This window comes from Theropithecus gelada, chromosome 9 (assembly GCF_003255815.1).
Source record: "Theropithecus gelada isolate Dixy chromosome 9, Tgel_1.0, whole genome shotgun sequence".
NCBI classification, from domain to species: Eukaryota; Metazoa; Chordata; class Mammalia; order Primates; family Cercopithecidae; genus Theropithecus; species Theropithecus gelada.
The window spans coordinates 109,222,601-109,241,740 of NC_037677.1; the positions used below are offsets into that span (position 1 = coordinate 109,222,601).

At 38.9% G+C, this 19,140-nt stretch overlaps 1 protein-coding gene across 4 annotated transcripts in view; it reads left to right on the forward strand.

The window, feature by feature from the left end:
- The window catches only part of VTI1A (vesicle transport through interaction with t-SNAREs 1A), a 367,819-nt gene that overhangs the window by 148,641 nt on the left and 200,038 nt on the right, over nt 1-19,140 (forward strand). The window lies entirely within an intron of this gene.

Below are 19,140 nucleotides of genomic sequence, written 5' to 3' on the forward strand. Positions count from 1 at the left end.
TTGAGAATCAAACAGATCTGGGAGAGAGTCCTGACATTTCCGCTTACTCTGACCTTTGGGAATTTTTGGAACCTCTTTGGGCTGTGGGGTTTTTTTGTTGTTTGTTTTGTTTTTTTGTTTGTTGTTTGTTCGCTCTTTTTGCCCAGGCTGGAGTACAAATGGCGCGGTCTTGGCTCACCGCCACCTCCATCTCCTGGGTTCAAGTGATTCTCCTGCCTCAGCCTCCCTAGTAGCTGGAATTATAGGCATGCACCACCACCCACCCGGCTAAAATGTTGTGTTTTTAGTAGAGACGGGGTTTCTCCATGTTGGTCAGGCTAGTCTCGAACTCTCGACCAGAGGTGATCTGCCTGCCTCGGCCTCCGAAGTGCTGGGATTACAGGCATGAGCCACCACACGCGGTCCGGGCTGTGTTTTCTTTGTCCATTCAAAGTAAATTTCAACCAAGCCAGGTGCAGTGGTACATGCCTATAGTCCTAGCTATGCCCGAGCCCAAGAGTTTGAGGCTGCAGTGAGCTATGATTGCACCTGTGAATAGCCATTGCACTCCAGCCTAGGCAACATAGCAAGACCTTGTCTCTTAAGCAACAGAATAAAATGAAACAACCTGTGAGGGATACCTGGTGTCATAGAAGGTACTGAGCACGGGACCTGGTGCATAGTAAATGCTCAAAAAAATAAAAGCAGTTTTATCTAGCTTCATTCTTCAGAGTAACATGAGACTAGCACTTGAAGATCCAAGGCCATTCTGAGTCAGTTTTCTTGAAGTAAACTCTTGGGCACCTTGATTTTTGGCTGTCTTCAGCTTAACCCCTTTCACTCATAAGTCTCTAATTATCTAACGCGTATGGTTGTGTTTTCACTTATGCAAGTGGTTTATGTACCATTTATTGAAAGACCTCTTCCTTTCCTTCCTTTCCTTCTGAACCATTGTTTTCCTTCTGTTCAGTCTCCAAATGTACCTTTCTCTCCTCTTTAGCCTTTGACTGACATTTCTGTGAAGCATTTTGTGATGTGCATTTAGAACACTACGTAAAAATAAACTGCATTGTGTTATTTAAATATTTAGAGGCCTTTGTAGCCTTGCAGGCTATTTTTAAAATGACCTTTAAAACCATTTGCAAAGAAGACAAAAGTAATGGGGGAAAAGCATAACCTTTTAATGTTTCCTTCATTAGTGGCGTTCCCTACCTTGGATGCATTGCCTTGCTTTGATAGTTCATAATGTAGGATACATCAAAGACCCAAATAATGGAGAACAATGGGGACCAATTTTTTTTTAAAGCTGATTTTGTATTATTGCTGCTGCCATTAGGTGTCAGATGGAAAAGATCCCTTTCTTTTAAATAACCTGGACTCATGATTGATTTTCTATGTGCGGTAGACCCCCTTGGTAATGCTGATGTGTAAAGAAAGACCTGCTATGCATTCATATGTGAATTGGGCTTATCCGGTTTCCTGCGACTTTGCTTTTGTACAGCAAGTTTATTTTGAGAGGAGAGAGTCAATCTGCATTATATCTGACTCAATAATAACAAGAAGCCAGGTTGCAGTAAGAGTCTGCTCTGTTCCTTCTTTCATTCGATCCTCCATTCATCATTTCTCCAAAACATACCAGTCCGTCTTTGACTGTATTTTGAGGGTTTAAACCCACAGTCAACCTTCCAGAAACTTCTCTGATTAAAAAAAAAAAAAAATGAGAGACGGAGGTCCAGGGCCACTGTGGAAAGCCAATGTTTGAAAGCCTCAAAAGGCCCGAAACGAGAAGCAGCTTGCAAAGTAGGATTGGAGGATCTGCAAGGCCAGAGTAAGGTAGGAAATAACCCACAGGGGGGCCCTGATTGAATTAAGAGCATAGCAGGCAATAAAAACAGGCAGCCGGGGTGTGGTGTTGGGTAGATATGGTGCAGGCCAATTGGATAGACCTGCTTTTATTGATTTTAAAATAGAACCAGGGCCTAAGGAAGATACTGCCCTCTTGGATCTTTAAGCATAGCTAGGGCGTTTGCATGTAAGAAGTTAAATATTAGGACAAAACAGTCCATGGTGGATGCCAAACGACTGGACCGTCAATAAGCGCTGGAGGAGAAGGTCTTCATGGAAAACCTTCAATACCAGAGATTTTCTTTCCTTGCTTGCTTTACTTTGCTTTGCTTTTTTTTTTTTTTTAACAGAATCTCACCCTGTCTTCCAGGCAGGAGTGCAGTGGCACGATCGTGACTGCAACCTCAAACTCCTAGATTCAAGCGATTCTCCTGCCTCAAATTCCTGAGTAGCCAGGACTACAGGCACATACCATCCCATCCAGCTAATTTTTAAATTTTTTGTTGAGACAGGGTCTCACTATGTTGGCCAGGCTGGTCTCAAACCCCCGGGCTCAAGGATGATCTTGCCTCCGCTTCCCAAAGTGCTGGGACTACAGGCGTGAGCCACAGTGCCCAGCCCACCGGAGACTTTCTATGCTCAAAACAAATAATAATGTTCCAGCCCTGGGCAACTCAGTAAATTTTTTTTAATAGATTATGCTATGTGTTCATTAGGTGTAAGAGATATACTTATTATCCTCATTTTACAGAATTGGAAACTAAGGTTTGGAGAAATTCAGAACCATGTCTGCAGGCTCACAGCTGGTGTGTGATGAAGCAAGTTTTAAATTCAGGGCTATCTGACTTTAGTTATTTACCACCACATCACAAAACAATCTGAAAAACGGAATGTTTGAAAACCATGTGTAGTATAGAATAATGCACCCCTCCCTCAAAGATGTGTGACCACATCCTAATTCCTCTCCCATCTTCCATAGTACCCCTACTATAGTCATTTTTATCCTTATTAGCAGCCAATGTGATGCTTTGAAAACATAACCCAGATGCAGGATCTTTTGATCAAAACTGTCCGATGACTTCCCATCATACTTAGCATAAAATCCAGTCTTTATCGTGGTCCACAAGGCCTTTCATTATCGGACCACTTCTCCCTCCAACCGTAATTTCTACCACTCTTCTTTACTTGCTCCTCTAAAATGCCCAGCACACCCTTGCCCCAGGGTCTGTGTACTTGCTGTTTCCTTCTCCCAGATACGCACATGGCTCACTGACTTCATTCATGTGTGGCCTCTGCAGAAAGCACTTTCCTGACCACCAGTCTAAAATAGCATCTTTCATTTTCACCTTACCCTTCACTTATCACAAACCTTATAGTCTATATTTATGGGTTTATTGTCTTTTTCTCCCACGAGAATGAAAAGTCCATGATATCTGGTCTGTTTTGTCTCTACTGTGTCTCTGCCCCCTAAAACGGTGCCTGACAAAAGGTGAATGTTCAAAAAATCACAAATGAATGAATTTTTACAAGTGTTTAAAATTAATGTTTGATGTGAATTACATTAAGACAGTTATTTGCAGACATCCATTTAAAGCATGGATATGCATTTGCAATATTCCATCTGCTGTGTGCACTTCCTAGTGCTAAGGCTTTAAAATAGGCAAATATGAAGAAAGTGCAATCCCTTGCTTGCCCTCAAGGCATTTACAATCTAGTAAAGGAGATGAATTTCAGTCAGTGTTCGGCTGATAGGTGTAACTTGTAGTAGACTCTGACATCTGTAATCATGTTGCAAGGATAGTTTTATGGGGATTCAGAGAAGGGAGCACTACATCCAGTTGCTAGCATTAGGGAAACCTTCATTGTGGGGAGTGGGAGAGGGCATCTTTGTGTGGCATTTTGGACAATGAGTAGCATTTTGATATGTGAGACTTAAGGAAAAGGCATTCTGGGTGAAAGGAACTGCTTAAACAAAGGTACAGAGGCAGAAAAGTCCAAGATGCTTTTCTAAAGAAAAATATTGACCACAGAGAAACTAGAGTCAATATTACCCCAATGACAGTAAATATTGAAGTTCAATAAAAACTAGTTGGCATATCTGCTATGCCTAAACAATTTTGCTAATATTCAGAAGGTTCTCAGCTAAAATTCTGACTCATCAATTATTTACTGTTTTTTTAAATTTATTTATTTAAACAACTATTTCTATGGGGAATCTTTTGTAAATGTGGCCGGTCCAATTAATTTGGTGCCAACCAGGCGCCAGTGCCTTGTCGACTCTCTTTATTTACTATGGTATGCAGTCACTTTTCTTAGTTGTTCCATGCCTCATCCTAGGAAGCAGGTTTGTCCTGTTTGTGTTCATAAGCATGACTGGCCAGTAAAACCCTTGGCCTTTAAACTGATGAGTAATACGAATTCATCTCATTCCGTCATGAAACAAAGATTCTCTGTATCAGATATTGCTATTTATTAGTAAGGCAAGGGGATGGGGGATGCCATGTGCTGTGAGGTATCGCTATTAGTTAATGAGAATGGTCCATGTCTTATCCTTCTTAGGGGTAATTTTTCTGAAGGGCATTGGGAAATTAAATAAACACATCTGAAATTGGATTTAGATTTTGATAGAGCATGAATGATTACAACTAGCATCCTTTAGTAGTCTGGGAATCTTCAAAGACAGATAAAGACAATGCATTTCCATGAATTCTTAAGAAAACATGTGACTGGTGTATGAGCCATATTCTTCTAGGTACTGGGGTTGATGGCCATTAAAAATGAGAAGAGCTAAAACATGCAGGCATTAGTTCCTCACATGACAGTTGCTCTAAATAACCATTTATAGAATGCACTTTTTAATGTGAGCATTTCTAAAGTTAACATGAGCAATAGAAATGTCAAAAGTGAAAATTAAATCATTAATTCTAACATATTCCTTTCCTAATTAAGAATAATTATAGCAGGGGCTAGATTTTATTCACCCTTTGACCTCAACCTTGCTTGCTCAGTGCCTGGGACTTACTGTTCATTGAGCGAATGAAAAATTTTTTTATCAAATCTTTTGCTTAGGCAGGTCCACAAATGGCAAGGGGCATACCCGGGATATTGCTGAAAATGAGCAATTGATATGCAAGAGTTAGATGAAATTCAGCTAAGGCAGTCCAGGGCTTAAATAATACTAGCTCAGAAAATTAAGATAGAGACTTATCAAAGCTTTCTTTCAGACTGATCCTTAATTTTGAAATGTTTATCTAAACCTCTTAAACTCTAAAATAGTTTTGATGCCTTTTGATAGGAAATTCTGAAATGCCTCAATTAATGTGAAGCCACAATCGATTATGTTTTTAATATACAAGTATTGGTGCTAATGGATTTATAAGACATTGTGATGGACTTAGAATTATAAGTCTTTACTATCAGGCAGCCTTTAGGAAGCAGCTACTAACATGTTTATAAAGGATGCATACACTGGGAAATTGTGGTCAAAATGTCAAACAGTAAAACAGCAGAGTTCAAGCTGGTTCACATCAATATCTATTTTAATTTTGTAAACACTTATTTGGGTGATTTTTTTATGATAGCCTAAGCTTTAGAGAAACATCTTTATAGATCAATTTTTTAAAAGCATTTGGTCACATAGAACTACTTGAAACTATTGTTCAAATAGCCTGCTAAAGCAGATGTGCTGCTTAATTTTTTTAAAACCCAGTGCATGATTGAAACATTTTCTATGTCACCTAGTTATCTGTGGTCAGAAGTGTTTATTGTTAATAATACTTTATTTTGAATTCATAAATGATTTGTGGAGATTCATGGAGTGGGTTATCTTCAGGCTTCTGGTAATTCATTATATCTTTTGTCTAAGTTGTATTGCCATGCTGGCTGAATAACTGAGCCATATCAGGGGGAACTGACTTGTTGAAGTTGATTTGGGCCATGTGGCATTGAATTGCAAGCATGAGTATAACAAGCTAAACCCAAATGAAGTTGGACACTGCTAACTGGGGGCTTGTTGACAATGTGTTGAGATAAGAGCCTGTTCCCTGTATCATAAAGGCTTCAAGGAAGACTTGTCCCATAGAAGTCTTTTGATCCTAAGGGTGTGGGGGGCCGCTCTTGACCATTGACGTATAGCAGAGGTAGGAAGGATTTTAATTTTTCAATAACATTCATTGCCTTTTTTTTCCTGAGTAGAAAAGTCATTATTTAATTTAATTTTGTTTTATGTTTTGTTTGTTTGGTTTTTAACCATTTCAATAGTAGTAGTGATTTCCTTAGTTGTCATGATTTTTCCCAATAGGTTTTTTCCCTCAGAGGAACTAAATACTGTTTTACTTCAAACTGAGTGCTTCACACTTTGGATCTCAAAATACGTCCTAGGAATTTCCAAAATTTCTTCCCTTTGTACGGTATGCTCATAGATGCTCTTAGATAGTCAAAAGGGGCATTACATCCCAAGACCAGCTCAATGAATGACAAGAAAGAATAGCTTCCCATCATCCACCTTAGCAACCCACTCCCTCCCAATGCCTTCCCCATCCCCCACCCCGCCCAAACATACAAGGCCTGGCTGTGTGCCTGGTTACCTGTAAAGGAGAAAAGCAGTTACTCTTGGTAGATGACAGCACCCAGTAACAATAACAAAACCTTTGTGAGCTCATCCCCCTTAGAAAGCAATTAAGTTAAGCCCACCTGACTCACTGTTTCCCCCTGAGCATTTTCCTGTGTCCAGTGTGCTGTCTTTTAGATTTGAGGCTGTCAGTGCCAGATTCACATGCTTAAGAAATAAACTCATTTTTTTTCTTTTGGTTTGAGGGTTAACAGAGAGTGGGGATACGAGTGACCCAGTAGACAGTGGAGGCCGAATGCTATGAGCTATTTTATTAATTTTGCTTAGTGGGTGTTCTGGAGCCAGACTGCCTGGCTTTACATCTCAGCACTGCCTCCACCAACTAGCTGTGTTAGTTTGGGTACGTTATCCAACCTCTTTATGCTTCATTTTCCCCACTTATAAAATGGAGCTTGTAACAACTTCATAGATGATTAGGAAGATACATGTAAATGGTTAAAGTTCATATGTGTAAAGAATTACAACACCTAACACAAAGTAGGTGCACAATAAATTATGATTATGTCCTTGTTTCTCTATCCCATTCTTCTCTTTCTTCCCCCTCTCTAACTCACTCTCCACCTTTCCATTTTTGCATTCTCTTGTTTCTATGAAAAATCTGAGATATACTAGGATTAAAATAAGTATATGAGAAAATCAGGGCAAAGGCAAAGATAACAAAAACTAAGTAAAGTTAGTCAGAAATGCATTCTCTAAGGCCCTATTCATTCATTAGAAATGGGTTATAAATTTGCCTCTGAATATCCTACTGGCCAAAGAGGAACATGTGATCAGTTGTAAGAGCCAAAGTTTCCAAAAGATAAAATATACCAACTGGTTTGGAAAAGCACGGCTTTCATTCACCCCAAGTTTTGAGCATTATTCTTATGGGCCCTCGTAACAGAAATGCTGTGGTATGTGGGATAATATGGAACTAGGGCAGTGCTCCTGGATTTATTTGATCATAAGCCCTTTCTTTGCAGAGGTTCTTGCAAACATTCCCCCAGATGTGGTATTTCTGCAATTGGGAATTGCCTGTGACCATTGGCGTGGTAAATTGGAACGTTCAAGAAAAGAGAAACTCTAACATTCTGCTTAAAAGGGTTGCATAGTGTGCACATATGTTTGCCTGCCCACAAGCTCATGGACATGTCTTTAAGTGTTCTTTGGGGCTTTCAAATAACTTGAAACTCCTATACACTCATAAACTGCTAATGATTTTGCTTCCACACAACCAGATGTATCTCTGGTTCTACACATCACCTCTTTCTCATGGAACTGTTTGGGCATATTCCTGTATACGAGTCTATTACTAGAAAACAAAGGAACAAATGAGAAGAAAATACTGTATGAAGGTTAAAAGCCAAAAGAGATATAAAACATTAAATTTCTGATTCTTCATGTTTGTTTTATGATCTGACAACTTTGTCTAATTAATGGCACGTTTCTTAGTATACAGTGGTGATCACTGAGGTACAGTTTTACTCACTTAGGTAAATTAAGTAGCACTCTTATTTAGAATAGGGTAATCAAATGTGTCATAGTGAGCATTATGTTTATATAATTGTGTACATCTATCTCTGAATATTCTACATCTCTTATATAGGCCTCTTTTGAAAATTTGTGCAGGAAAAATTTAAAAGTCAACATAGAATTCCTTTCAGTGAACATTATAACCTTTTTCCCCACAGAGAGGTTATTTTTGATTTCTGTTATGTCCCTGACCCCCACAAGGTAGCCAAACCAGACTTTCCATCCTGATCTTCCCCCACACTCGGCTCAGTCTCCACAGGTTTTGCCCCTTCCAGGCGACCTCGTCCAGGAGTGTGACAAACCCAGGCCTGGCTCCTGGGATTGAAAGAGGTAGAACAATCTATGTAGTGTCCCCTTGCCTTCCTTTCACCCCTGACATATTTATCTGGGGAAGTTGAACCACACTGCACTGTAGGAACAGCGTTGAGAGGGAAAGAAATTTACAGAAGAACCAACAAGTCACCTACGAGGTAGAGGCAGAAAGGAAAATTGGTTCCTTTTACTTTTCCAGGGAGGGAGTAAATGAAAGGACAGGCTCATAGCTTTACTGTTTTTCCACTACAACCTTAGCTGCTTCTGAGCAAGTACCCACTTGTGCTGCTTTCAATTGCATGGATTCGCCTAACTCCAGAGACGGCTCTGTGCACACTGGGGGATCACCGCTCCCTGTCTCTGCCTCAGGAGTCTGTAACTCATATATCTGGGGACAAGCAGGAAATGACCTGTGTAAGACAGATGGAGTGAAAGACAGTAGGCATTTCCCTGCTAAGGCCACTATCTACCTACCCACATCCAGCCTGTGCTTGCAGCTCCATGTCTTTCTCACCTCCACTATAATGATGGCTTAGAAGGGCCTTACAGGGAAAGAATATGAGTAAAATAGGCCAGGGGTGGAACACAGGGGTATGGGAATTAGCACACACCCTGTCCCTAGAAAGGACAGCTGTGGTGGAGAGTGCACCTTAAGTTATCATACCCTCCAACTTTTCATGCAAAGCTAGAAATTAGTATGTTCTTGTTAAAGTATCCAATTTTTAAGGCACTGTGTGAGTCAAAACTCTTCTGTTGGCCACATGTAGTCTTTAGGCCATTGTGTGCTAGTCTTTTTTTTTTTTTTTTTGAGACAGAGTTTTGCTCTTGTTGGCCAGACTGGAGTGCAATGGCGCAGTCTCGGCTCAACACAACCTCCGCCTCCCGGGTTCAAGCAATTCTCTTGCCTCAGCCTTCCTGAGTAGCTGGGATTACAGGTGCATGCCACCACCCCTGGCTAATTTTGTATTTTTAGTAGAGATGGGGTTTCTCCATGTTGGTCAGGCTGGTCTCGAACTCCCAACCTCAGGTGATCCGCCCACTTCGGCCTCCCAAAGTGCGGAGATTACAGACGTGAGCCACCGCGCCCGGCCATTACGTGCTATTCTGATCTAACTCTCGCCAGCTTGAGCATCAAGTCTTCCTGCCCGCACCACGTGTGCTGCTGCTCCCCCGAATTCCATAACCAGCATCCTTTACCACTCATTTGTCACTTACTGGTGCTTTTCCTCATTATTTCCAGGAAGTAGGGCAAGTCACTGTAAGACAGTTATGAGCTGTGTGAGGACAAGAATTAATGTCTGCATCCCCCTATCACAACTTTCTCATTTGCCTTGCGCACAGCTGGGCCCCAGTAAATACCTATATATTTGTTACTCTTTTTTTCAGTTACTTCTAATACTTTCTTCGTATTACATGTCTAGGACCATGGCCCAGCTGCCCACTAGTTAATGACACTTGAACAGACACTTACATTTGTTTTATTGGTGACTGATGGCTAAGATGAGAATGGGAAAAGAACTAGAGGGAAGACTCACTTTTCTGTTTCCTTGTTAAATTTTGTCCTTTATGCAATTAAAATGAAATACTAGTTTTCACAATAAAATTAGCTTCCTATTTTTAAAGAACCCAGTCCTAGTGGCAACAGCTACCACGTAATATTAAACACCAACTTTATGTCAAGTGCTTTACATATATTATTTCTCATCCTTACAGCAACCCAAGAGGTAAGTGTTACTGTTCACATTTTAAAGATAAGAAAGCTAAGTTGGCCGGGCCTGGTGGCTCACTCCTGTAATCCCAGCACTTTGGGAGGCGGAGGTGGGTGGATGACCTGAGGTCAGGAGTTTGAGACTAGCCTGGCCAACATGGTGAAACCCTGTCTCTACTAAAAATACAAAAATTAGCTGGGCGTGGTGGTGGGCATCCATAATCCAACTATTCAGGAGGCTGAGGCAGGAGAATTGCTTGAACCCGGGAGGCAGAGGTTGCAGTGAGCTGAATTGCTCCACTGAACTCCAGCCTGTCCAACAGAGCAAGACTCCGTCTTAAAAAAAAAAAAAAAAGAAAGCTAAGTCACAGAGAGATTGAGTGGCCTGTCCAAGACCATCTAGGCAGGAGGTGAGCCAAGATTGCAGAGCAGGTGTATGTCCCCTGTTACAGCACTTAAGACATCATATTGTAATTGTTCACTGCGCTGCACCCCCTCTACACCAACAGCTCCAGGAGCAGAGACTGACTCTGTCTTATTGATAACAGTGTCCTCAGTGCCTAGCACAGTGCCTGGCCTAAAATGGGAAAGTAGGAAAGATTTTCTGAATGGAAAACTATCCTACTGCCCCACTTCCATTACTTGTCCTTTGTTATGTACGAAATTACTCCAAACTGAAATAATAAGCATTCGTTATGACACAATTTCACTGGGTCAGGGATTCCTCCGTGGCATAGCTGGATGGTTCTCAGTCTCTCATGAGGTTATAATTAATTGTAGGTTGGGGCTATAGGCATCAGAACACTTGACTAGGGCTGGAAAATCTGTTTCTAACCTCACTCAAATGGCTGCTGTCTGGAGGCCTTGTGCTTTTATTCCATCCCTTGGGCTTCTTCATAGGCAAGTATCCACATGGGCCTCTCCATGAGTGAGTGTTCTCACAACATGGCAGCTGGCATCTCTAAGAGAGAGCGTAGGTGAGAATAGCCAAGACAAAAGCCTTGGCATCTTTTATAACCTAACCTTGGAATTGACACCTCATCACTTCTACAGTATTCTTTTGATCACATAGACCAACATGGGAGGGACTACATAAGGGTGTCTGCTCCCAAGAGGTATTGGGGGCCATCTTGAGGGCTGGCTACCACAAAACTCTACTGTAAACCCTTACTGTGATACAAACACTCATGCTACAGCTTCCTCCTGTGAAAAATTTTACTTTAACCCTTTTAGAATTTCTTAAAGACACCCAGTAGAATTAGACAAGACTTCTATATCATTTACAACGCTGTTTTTTATATATATATGTAATATAACATTACATATATATATAACCAACAGTTTAATATGTAAAACAGCGTATGCCTGATGTGATGAGTAAAGTGCCAAATGTGATTAAAAAGAACATTTATGGGGTTCTTGATGAAGCTGTACAAATAATTTGCCAAGGAAAAATGATACACAAAGCTTATGGGCCACTTGGACTATAGTTTTTAAAGTTTGTTAGGTATTATTTCTTTTCTATATTTAAGTCATTGAAACAACCACTTAAACCACATGTAGACATGCTGGCAAATATATCGAATCACTGGTATAATTATTTATTTCATGAAGGGGAAATAGGCCTTTTATATGATGACCTTACGATAGGGTCATTTTTATATGTGGAAAAATAAGTGCCTGTCATTTTCTTGTTATTCTGAGGTCAGAGCCTACCACAGAGATTTTAATATTTGAAAACAATTCTATTCACTGGAATTTCAGCAGTTAAAGTAATGATTTTCTTAAGATGCAGCATTCTGATGCACTATGTCTGACCTTTCTTGGTCAGGAAAATAACATCTTCAACATCTCTTGTTTCTTATTCTACTCTTTCCATATTGCTTGAAACTGATGTTAAATGATCAGGATGCTTTTTCACTTCTTTAGCATCTTAATTAGCATGTGTCTGTTCCTATAGCTATCATGAGATGTAGCAGCTTTTGCAGTGACAATATCTTCAGTCAAATATTTGTACTTTAAAAACCATTTTAACAAAATGTATACTAGTAAAAATGAAGTTGGAAATCAAAATCTATAGAAATAATTATCATTTTCCAATGATGTGATATCATTGGAAAATAATTATTTTTTGATATCATTGGAAAATGATGATTATTTTTTGGTGGGATATATGGTTACGATAAGAATTTGGTGAATCTTATTTTATTTCTATGTCAGTATGTTTTAAGAAGTTTCTGTTATACTGTGCTGCCTAATCCTACCAAAAAGCTGGGCATATGCTTTGGGGAGGGATTAGGTGACGAGCTGTGTTTTTGCTCTTTGAAGGAGAATTCATTAAAATAAGAACTCATTATAAGAAAAGGAAGCAAGTAATATTGAACAAACATTTAAGATTGTTGTATTAATGAAGATAGTCTTAGCTTTGGAACAAGATCATTAAAAATACGAAAAACTTCTTTGGGGGTAGTTAAAAATAACTTTAAAAGTAATTACGTTTGTAGTAATGATGAAAAGGATGGGGGAATAATTTGAGTATAAACTCTGTGAGGACAGGGATCAGATCTTATTAATTTTCAAAGTCCTCTTCTTGAGTCTAGTCCTTTGAGTACAGTAGAAGACAATAAATGTTGAATGGATACATGAATGATATGGTAGATTTTTATAATGTAATTATACTACCTTATTTCTGCGTAGAAGCCATGCTTCTTGTTTTAGAAACATTCTGGTTTTTAAAGTCTTTCTTCTGAATACTTTGTCATCATAAAGTTATTTTAAGCATTTATCCAGTATGCATCCCTCCCTGACATATTATTACCCCCTCAATTAAAAAAAAAAAATGAAATCACGTTGGTGAATTAAATGTCCTGGGTTTTGTTTGCCAGATTCAGTGGTGCCTCATGGAGCAGCAGTCCCAGATCCATGTGGAAAGGGGTTTGCTGCTGAAGTCCCCATGGCCCTTAGGCAAATTGCTTCATCCAGAGTGGTCCTCTGACCCTCATTTTTAAAGAGATAGGGAAGTTTTAGTCTTACTATCACAAAATAATGGCAATTTATTCCTAGGCATTTTCAAAGGCTGCACCCTGGCTTTGAAGTATAATATTTGCAGAAAAATTGTGGTAAACACACAGGAAAAGAAAAACAGTATGGTAAACAAAACACACAGGACAAGAAAAGAAAAAAAAAAAAAGAGGTGCATGTAATTGGCCTTATTCCGGTTAAAATCATCTTCAGTGTTCAGGGGGAGTCATAAAAAGTATATACTTTTCCAGTCTTTTTTTTTTTTTTCCTCAAGATTTTTCAAGTTGATCCATTTAGGACCACGCTGTGGCAAAGCCTGTGGAAAACATGGGTGGCCCCAGGAGTGTCTCTAAGAGCTTCAAAGAAGCCAATGATGAGCTGTTGTTGCCGTAGGTAAAAGCACCCAAAATCAATAATCTCTTGAGCCTTGTAATCTCATTTTCCTTTCAGAGGCATTTCCCAAACCAAAACACCAAGCAAAATGTGGCATAAAGTCAGAGAATCTTTGATTTGGAAAGGATCTTTGAAATCATCATCCAGTCTGATTTTTATCTCCTCCCCAAATTTCTTTTAGACAATTGACTCTAATATTATGACCTAATGAATAAAATAATTTTACCAAAAGAAAAAATAAATCTGTGTACATTTCTTTTGTTTTACTTTGATAACTTATTACTCAGAACTTAGGACAAAAATACCTATTTAAGAATTGCTTTCCCTCTGAACTTTAGGATGGATCTAGACTGTGTGGACTGTCTAATACATGAAATGAAAATGTCTGTCAGTTGTTGTCAGGCAGATTTTTGCTGCTTTCTTAATACCAAATTTTCTTATGCTCACTGTAAAGAAACCTGGAGCTACTTTTAATCTCAGCCATTTGTAATGAGAGCTGTCCCAGCATGATGACATTGACAAATACTAATAATCTTTAAAAAGAAATGACAATGGAGTAATGTTACTTGCATTGGCAAAGTCCAGTGGTTCTAGGGATGACTTGTAAATAAGATTTCTTCTCTTATCGGACATAGGTAGAACATAATAAAATGTATTATCTGTTGAGCTTGATTGTCTATGCTTTTTGTTGCCATTGTTTTTCATTGTTTTCATCATCACGCAGTTTAGCAATTAACTTGGAAGGACTTTTGGAAGCATTAGAAGGATTAGAAGTTCTGATTGATTGTCCATGCTTCCAATACGGTAGTTCCTTAAAAGCTCCCTAGTAATTTGGCAACATATTATTGTGATCACCTGTGTAAAATGTATTTGTGTATGATGACCTTTCTCAGTGTACATGGTAAGAATGAGGATGAGGTTCAGTGGGAACCTTGTTGAGTTTCTTAGAGGTCATCAAGATTATGCCATAGAAAATAATTAATTTTTATTGTCAGTACCCTAAATTTATATTTTGGCACATAAAAACCAAATCTAGAACGAAAAGAAGAAGCAAAAGTGAGTTATGCTCATTGTAAAATCTGACAAAATAGTCATCTTTGGTAAAGCCCATTTAGTGAGAAAGATAATTATTTTAAAAATAAAAAAGCCATTTTATCATAAGTTTGAAAACTGAGGTATCAGGATTTTCATGTGACTAAAAATGTTATCTATCTGTTATCAATCAGGTACCCAATCTGGTCAAATAGTCATTTGTCCTAGAGAGGTCTAGAAAGGAAAACATGGTTTTAATTAAGATTGGTAGAAGCTAGAACAACAGTTTTCGGTCTAAGTTAAATTTTGGTCATCGTATATACATTTGTATAACCTAGAGTGATTTCTTTCTTGCTTCCCACTAGTCATACTATAATAAAATGACAAGCATCTTTTTGTTTTGTTTTAAGAGACAGGGTCTCGCTCACTCTGTCACCCTAGCTGGAGTGCAATAGCATGATCATAACTCACTGTAACTTTAAACTCCTGGACTCAAGTGATGATCCTCCCATCTCAGCCTCCTGGTTAGCTAGAACTTCAGGTACATGCCACCACATCCAGCCAATGTTTTAAATTTTTTGTAGAGATAGGGGTCTCACTGTGTTGCCCAGGTTGGTCTGGAACTCCCAGCCTGAAGAAATCCTCCTGCCTCAGCCTCCGAAGGCACTGGGATTATAGGCATGAGCCACCATGCCCAACCCACAAGCACCTTTTCAAAGAAGGCTTTGTAGATAATAATCTATAAAATACGGATTTCTCCCAGCTACACAGGAGGCTGAGGCAGGAGAATGGCGTAAACCCGGGAGGCGGAGCTTGCAGTGAGCTGAGATCCGGCCACTGCACTCCAGCCCGGGCGACAGAGCGAGACTCCGTCTCAAAAAAAAAAAAAAATATGGATTTCATGTGATTTTTCGCATACCTAAAACATGTAAATAAAAGTTATAATGAAGCACTTTCCTATCTTGACAATAGAGAAAAATAAAACAGAATATATATCCATGCTTGCTTGTTTGGACACCTAGTCAATTCTCAATGTTTGCCATTTATTTTGCATATAACCTGAATATTTTACAAATGTGGCTGTGAGGTAGGAAACAGACTGTTTTCTTCTTTCTGGTTTATAGATAATGGCTGTTTTTAAAAAATGATATTGATTTTCTCAATGTTAATACTTATTCAACAGAACGAATAAATATTACTCTTTCCTTCTAATAAAGCACGTGTTCAGTACACATATCCAGTCATTTTGGAAGACTTTGCCCAATGGAGAAATGAAGGGGATGTTTTAATAATGGGATATACTATTTTATACCATTCAATATACTATTTAATAACAGTCCTGTAGTTGCTGAAAAAGTTGGTCTTTTTTAGTTGGTCTTTTTTAGAAGTTACAGTTGTGCATCTTTCGTGAAGGTTAATGTTTTTCTTTTGCTGCATTTGTCTTTTCACATATCGGCTCCTAGAATTTTTATACTACTGGAAGAATATATAAAGAATATATTTCGTTTCCCCCCACTTCTTATGTTGGTATGGCTATCTTTACAAAATTCTTTATACAAAGATGTCCAAAAACACTCAGGTAATTCCTATGCTTTTATGCCTTTCACCTTCTTCCCTCTCGGTAGAGCTCACTCTCTCTCAGCCTCTTTTTTTCTCTTCTCCTTCTGCCTTTTTCTCTTTTTGTATCCCCTCTTTTGCAGAGTCTTCACTGCCTAACTTTAAATTGATTAGAATGCATTAATTTTTAAATAAGTGTCACATATCCTTAACTGAGCACTAAAAGGTTGAGAAGGCTTCATGGTGTAGAGTCTGATCCAAAACTAAGTGAGAAGAATTTTAAAAACAAGGGCTGCCCTTCATTAGCCCTCATGCTATCTCCTGACAGGCTCAGTGCACTTCGTTGCCATGCCAGGCCAGGGCAAGCCCTGCTGCCGTGCACCATTTACCCTCTGTCAGCAGCTTCAGTCGGAGCTTGGGCGATACCGTACATGCGAGTCTGTCATGCGTCAGCCTCAATTAAGCTCATATTGCTGTGCTTGGAAACACATCAGCCTCCTGTTAACCATTTTTTTGTTCTTGCTGTTCCTTTTTTTTCTTCCATTTTTCCCATTCAGCTTTCTCTAGAAATCCATGTTTCATTTGGTGAAAATATGTTCATATTTTTTTCAACTTTTTACAAAGGGAAATGGGTTTTAGAGGAACTAATGTACATAGGTTCCAATAAGTTGATGGTACTCATGGAAATGTGCTCAGTTAACCCCTGAGTTCATTAGTTAAATAAAGGAATTATAGGTGACCCTCATTTGTACCTGTGCCATGCTTGGTCTTGAGTCTTGAGAAGCAATTTTTCTTTAGGCCTTGTAAGGGTACAAGAGCGTCAGGCATCTGGCATTATCAAATGTTGAAATACTTCTTCACAATGTTTTGTTTACTCATGCCCTTGTCACTTAAGGTGGTGCTTTTATTTTTTAAGAATAGAATGAGACCTTACTACACTTGAGCGGGAGAAAGTGTAGACAGCAGCGGTTAATAATTTGGTTCACCCTTTTGTGGCTTACCATAAGTTTATGGGAAAAAGAAAGAGACCACGCATGGCTTCATCGTGCTTGGTGGTTGGCTCACCAACTTAGTCTCTTACAAGAAATTATCTTTAAAAGGGATTCTCGAAAAAATAAAAGAAGAAGCTTTGAAGGGGGTTTCTTTTCTGTATCTAGATAACTATAGATTATCAGAAAGAGCTCCTGTATATTTTAATGGACAGGTAGACATTGAGACAGTTGGGCATCTTGAAGGACTTGTGGAGATTTTATGGCCCTGGTCAGTTTGTGAAGTCAGGTTAGATTTTATGGGCCTGGTCAGTTTGTGAAGTCAGGTTAATCCAAGAGGCTATTGTCAGATACTGGTCACAAGGCACAATTATGAAAGAAATTACAACACTGAAAATCTTGAGAGATCTGTGACAGTAAGGCTCTCAGCAGAAAGCAAGGTCAGTTTCACGGATGAGAATAGGGACACAAAGTGTGTGGTTTTTTTTTTCTTTTTTCATAAGCACACCACAAGCATAGGAAAGTAGCTTTTAAATAGAATCATATTGATGGATCAGTCCCAGGAAAGGGATGGTGTACACAGATAATGGAATTCAGATTTCCAAAATATGTGGCAAATGGATCACTGTTGAAATTATTAGCTGAAAAAAAAACTAAAAATCCATCAGTATCTAACATTTGTATTGGCAATGGGTTAAGGATTTCCAATAAGACTATGTGGCAGTCCATGATATTGACTTTCTGGAAGATATATATTAGCATTAGATGTGAAGTTTATTGAACATCTTAAAGGAAAAATTATTTGCAAGAATAAACTGTCACAGTAGTTTAGCAAGGGCAAGGTTTTTCTGAGATACTATAGATGGAGAGATTTCCATCTGGAAAACAGATGGCAGCAGAAAAGTGACATAAATTAATATTTCGGAATAGTTCTCTTACACCTCAGGTCCTGATGGATATTGTCAAGGGAGTCTTCACTTTAACTTTTTCTAGAGAACACATCTCTTTTTGTTTGGATGAGCCACAACAATGAGGTTGTTTGTTTATTTAACACATACTTTGAGGCCCTATTATGTGGCAGACACTTTTTAGGTACAGATGAGTCAGTGGTAAACAAAACAGACCTCCCTGGCCCTCATGGGCTTTACAGCCTAATAATGAAAATAGACATTAAAATATATAAATTTTAAGCCATATTAATTGGATTGATGGAAAGTCCAGAGGGCTGTTAAAGTGTGTAATAGGGGATCTTGATCTTTGTCTGAGGGAGTCTGGGAAACTTCCCTAAATAAGTGACATTTAAAATGTGATCTGAAAGATAAGTAAGAATTAAGTAGGCAAAGGGCATGGGGAAGGGTGGGAGATGGGAATAGCCCGCTAAGCAGAAGAAAGAGCCAAAGCAAAGGCCCTAGGCTAGGAAGGAGTATGGCACACTGAGACAGTGAGGTGCACAGGGAGTGAAGTAGAGTGTGCTAGGAATGCGCCTAGAGGCAGAGATGAGAGCTAAATCATATTTAGGCTCTTCATGGGCCATATTTGGATTTTACCTGTATCTGAGGCAGACATTTTCCACCTGCAAAATGAGACGATTAAGCATAAAGTTCTCAACCTAGGAGGCTGTTAGAAATAAGTGATCTGATATTAATGGATATTAGATAAAAGTTTAAACATATTATTTAATGCACTTAAGGATTATTAAGAAAATAAGGAAAATCTCCAAAAAGAGAAAGAGGGAAGCAGTGGGGTTGAAATTAGAATAGAGAGCAGTGATTTATAAGTGTACAAGAAAGCCCAAGATGTTCAGGGACCAAATTTAACCACCAGCACTGCAATCAGGAATCTAAAATGCAGGAGTACATGCACACTTGCATATGTGCCTACATATGCATTTGTACACGCGCTTACATGTGCACACACTCACATGCAATAGGATAGCTAAACTTGAAACTCTTCTATTTAGCCAGTACACTTGAAGTGGGTTAAAATAGTCCTAGGTAAGTCATGCCTATTGGCTTCCAGAACTAAACAAATTTTCTTCTGGAGGAAAGCATCCCTAAATTAGGCTCTCTGGATTCCTATACATTAAGTTCAACAAAATATGAGCTAATTAAAAAGATTTACCAAACATACAGTGAAAAAAAAAATATGACCATAAATGAGAG